A 4,610-nucleotide genomic window follows, 5' to 3' on the forward strand; every position below is an offset into this window, starting at 1 on the left:
GAGAGAGAGAATTCCAAGCAGGCTCCGCACTGTCAGTGCAGAGCCCGACGCGGGGCTTGATCTCACAAACTGTGAGATCGTGACCTGAGCCAAAATCAAGAGTCAGACACCCAACCATTGACTGAGCCACACAGGCAGCTCTATCACACACTTTTAAATGAGAAAATTTAGTCCCAAAGTTTATGAAATGATTTCCTGATTGCTTAAAAAGAAAAAGTAGAGAGGGGCGTCTGGGGGGCTCCGTCGGTTGAGTGACCAACTTTAGCTCAGGTCATGATCTTTGGGTTCGTGGGTTCGAGCCCCGCGTCGGGCTCTGTGCTGACAGCTCAGAGCCTGGAGCCTGCTTCGGATTCTGTGTCTCCCTCGCTCTCTGCCCCTCCCCCCACTCGCACTCTGTCTCTCTCCCTCTCTCTCTCTTTCTCAAAATAAGTAAACGTTACAAAAAACTTTAAAAAAAAAGAAGAGAAAAAGTAGAGAAATGTAGATTATAACTGGGTCCCAGCTGAATTCATCCTGGGTTTGCTCATAAGGGGATCTCGCCCGAAGAACAGAACTTGGCTCTGGGATCAAAGAGCAGCCAACAAATTACATCTTTTCAGTTACAGTGGCATCGTCTCTGTCTATGAATCCTTCACAAATGTGTGTTTCTTCGTCAACTACTCTCCCAAGTGCATCAGATAAGTGGACTTCTCTGTTTCACTTTTAAAATACGAAACTGGGCTGCCCTTGACTGCCATCAAATGCACCCTCCTCAGCCTGGACACACCCTTCGTCAGGCGCTGCATTCAGCAGGATTCAGTAAAAGAGGCAGACGTCCTGGGGCAGCCACTGGTCAGCAGCCGCTTGGCTTTTGGTCTTAGAAATCCCTCCTGAGAAATTAAGGGCCATCTCTCCAGGTCACACGTCGTCACAGGGAGCTGTTCGCATGCTCGCCTATCAGGATCTTGCCCTGTCACACCTTGCCCCAGAAGTTTCTCTTCCGCCCCTAGGAAAGACATTTAGGAAGCTGGTCACATCTGTCCCCTTGGCTGGTGGCGTGGGAGAGCTCCTTCTCCCCTGGTTCTGTCCGGGGAAGTTGAACAGCCTGTGCTTGGTACCCATTCTTGATGACGTTGTTGGCTGTGGGCACTGCTTAGATTAGAAGCCTAGTAGAGGTTAGGGTTTGCGGGCACGTGGAGTTGACGCTGTTAGCATCTGCAAAACACACAAATTCAAAAACATGAAGCGACTGTCCTAAAAACCCGTAGGACACACCTTCCCACCCCCTCGCCGGTATATCTTGTTTGTCACTGCTTCTCGGAGCGGAAAATCCACCGGCTCCCCAGCACCGGGACCGTCCGTCCCCTGCAGAGACCGACGGTTGGCCAAGGGTTCACCGCCGAAAGGGGAAAAGACCTCTTGATAACCCTGACGGGCTCGTCCGTCGCCAGCAGAAGTTTGACAACATTTAAACAATCACAGAGAGAGCCGGAGTCTGCCAACAAAAGTTGGAAAAGTTGCGAAACTGGCCCCGTGGAAAGTTTTGAAACCTATAGAGGCTCAATCAGACTCCATTGTGGATTTTGCTCAACGAATGTCCTGACTATAAAAATGACGTGAAATAGAAATCTGAGCCCGCGCACAAATTCGAGTTTTGTATTGTTCTTTTCTTTGCATTGTTTTTTTTTTTTTGCATTGTTTTTCTTTGCATTGTTTTTGCATTGTTTTTCTTTGCATTGTTGCAATATTGTTATTGAGATTGAGGCCCCAGCAAATACTGGGTAATATAATATAATATAATATAATATTGTAATATAATATAATACCTGTGCCCCTTTGGGGAGGGTAATCAGGGTGTTGCTTCAAGTACTCAATTTTGTAATACAAATACTTTACGGCTGATGAGTATTTCAGCTTTCATCCATCACTGGGATATTAGAATAAATCTGGCAATCAGATCTGCTGGAGAGAGGGAGATGTGGTGTGCAGAAAGGCAGGAGCAGAGAGAGAAGAGGGGGATCTTTGCCTCCGGAGACTTCCCACTTGGGCGTCTTCAGACCAAAATCCCCTTCCTGCCCTTCCTTCTTTTCTATTTTCTTCCTTTTTAAAGCTTTAGTATTTCTTGCCTTGTATTGACTTTTTTTTAACACCTCTTTTTTTTTTTTTTGAGTCCCTTGCGGTCCCTAGGGGAGGAGGGGGGGGAGGAGGGTAGGGGGGGGACACCTCTGTCCTCTCCTGGAAATGTACCCATACAACAGGGTCCTCAGAAAACCTGGCGAAAATGGAAGATCAAGCTAAACGCAAATGCAGAAAAAAGGGAAGAAGGGGGGGTGTTTGGGCAGAAAGCCAGAGTTCCATCATTTGAGCAATTTGAGAAGGAAAGCATGAGCCACCCGCCCGCACTGCCCTCTGGTAACCCTCCTGCCCCAGCTTCCCTCCACTGGAAGGGAAGCTTCCCTCCACAGGAGGGGCCTTCCTAGGAGGGGCCGCAGCAAGGGTACCTGCCCCAGGGTCTCGTGTAGCCCTCAGAGACGCCAGGCAGGGCTTCAGGAAACTTCCAGAGACCATGGGGAATGCCGAGGTGCCTGGGTGGCTCAGTCAGTTAAGCACCTGACTTGATTTCGGCTCAGGTCCCGATCTTACGGTTCCCGGGTTCTGGCCCCGAGCCCGGCTCTGCACTGACAGTGTGGGGCCCGATGATGATTCCCTCTCTCTCTCTCTCTCTCTGCCCCTCCCTCCTCCAAAATAAATAAACATTAAAAAAAGAATGTGGCCGCTGGGGGGGTGCGCCCGGGTGTCTCAGTCAGTTGAGCGTCCAACTTTGGCTCAGGTTGTGATCTCACAGTTGGTGAGTTCGAGCCCCGCATCAGGCTTGGGGCAGTCAGCCTGTCAGCTCGGAGCCTGCTTCAGATCCTCTGTCCAACTCTCTCTCTGCTCCTCCCCGTCCCCCCCCCCCCCGCTCCCACCCCCTCGTGCTCTCTCTGTCTCAAAAAAAATAAAGAAAAGGTTTTTTTTAAAAAAAGAAAAAAGAAGATGTGGGGAATGTTGCCTTGCATAAGTGGTACTTCTCTCTTCCTGCCCTCCTCTCCCCTCCTCCATCCCCTCCCTCCTCCCTTCCCTCCTCCTGCCCTCCCCCCCCTCCCGCCCCCACCCAGGGCAGGTCCAGTAATGAAGATTCAGTGGAAACAGATCTTCTATGATTCCGTGCATTGTCTTTCACCACAAATCACAGTACTGGAAAGCTAGGCAGCGGCGTAGGGATCACCTTGACCAACCTCCCTCTTTACACCTGCATCCCCCCCCCCCCCCCCGCCCCGGCCCCACGTAAAAGAGAAGAACAAAAAAATAAAATGACAGACTATTTAGGACTGAATTTAACTCGTCTTCCTGCCAGCGGCTCTCACAATCCCGCGCTGTGGGCACAAATGGATGAACCAGGACTTGGCTAATGGTGGAGACAATTAGCATTTGTTACTTGCTTTATCGAGCCAAGTGGATAATTGTTTCTGGCCAGAGCCACCGGGGATGCGACCAGTTGTCTGCGTTCCTAATTTCTGGGCTCAAGCTCTTCCGGGGTGGCAAGCCTGGAATTGATGAGGTGTCCCGTCCGCCGCCCAAACCCTCCGGGGACACCAGACCTGAGACCCGCGGTCGCCCCCGCTTCCTTTTCGTGGTGACCCACTGGGTGCTCCAGCTCCCAGGGGCGGGGCCTGTGGCGCAGGTGCCCGGGGAGCACTCTTCCCCCCCCCCCACCCTACCCCCCCCCCCAGGTCCGGCTCCACTCACACTGCGGGTCCTCAAGCCAGGCCCGCTCCCGGCACCTCTCCGGGGCCAGAGGCCTGAGTCCTGAGTCTCTCCTGCTCGTCTGCATTCAGAGTAAGATGTTCGATGGCATCTTCTCGGAGCCTCTGGAGCTGTCTGACACCCAGAGTGTAGACTGAATTCAGTTCTTGGGTCTCTGCGCGGGGGGTGGGGGTGGGGAGTGCAGGCCCCCCCCTATGGATTTGAAGAGGCGGGCAGCCGCACTGGCCGTCCTGGGGAAGTCCTTACTGCCAGCACGCCGATGTTTCTGGATAAAGTGTGGTAAACATCATACATTCTGTGTTGGTCTGTGTTGAGAAAACTGGGAGGTTTCAGAACGTGCCTCCCCCCAAAACGGATGACATTTTGGCATGTGGATTATTTTGAGGCCAAGGCGGAGGGGGGGAAAACCAGAAGGCACAAGAAAAGCTCTTTACCTCCCCCGAACTCCTAAAATAAAGTCTGTACTTACCCTTTTGCAGAGGAAATTTACATTTGTAGAGGACGAGAGCTCCCAGCCGGCATCGTTCACCGGAGAGGCCCTCCCCGGCACAACAAGGCCGCTGGGATTGACCAGCTATTTGCGCTTCCTTCCCTCGCCCACCGCTTAATTTCCCTCCTTCCACGCCCACCCCCCCACCCCCCCACCAAGCCCGACCCCCCTCCCTTTCCCGCCTTCAGGATGGTGTGTACATCTCCGCCAGCCGAGAGTCACCTTGGGTCCCCTGTTTTTGTGAGCCCCCGTGGGCACGTACATAATTAAAGCTGGGGGGCTTTCCCCCTATTAAACCCTCTTATGGCAACTTAATTCTCAGACCGGCCTCCCCCTG

At 52.6% G+C, this 4,610-nt stretch overlaps 1 long non-coding RNA gene across 1 annotated transcript; it reads right to left on the reverse strand.

Moving 5' to 3' along the window:
* Positions 1–389: 389 nt before the first annotated feature.
* On the reverse strand, positions 390–4,316 carry LOC125173069 (uncharacterized). The gene is made up of 3 exons (XR_007154913.1): positions 4,253–4,316; positions 3,766–4,048; positions 390–1,194 (listed from the first exon to the last, which is right to left on the reverse strand). It is a non-coding gene; the product is annotated as an uncharacterized LOC125173069 (long non-coding RNA).
* Positions 4,317–4,610: the final 294 nt, after the last annotated feature.

This window comes from Prionailurus viverrinus, chromosome C1, assembly GCF_022837055.1.
Source record: "Prionailurus viverrinus isolate Anna chromosome C1, UM_Priviv_1.0, whole genome shotgun sequence".
Taxonomy (NCBI): Eukaryota; Metazoa; Chordata; class Mammalia; order Carnivora; family Felidae; genus Prionailurus; species Prionailurus viverrinus.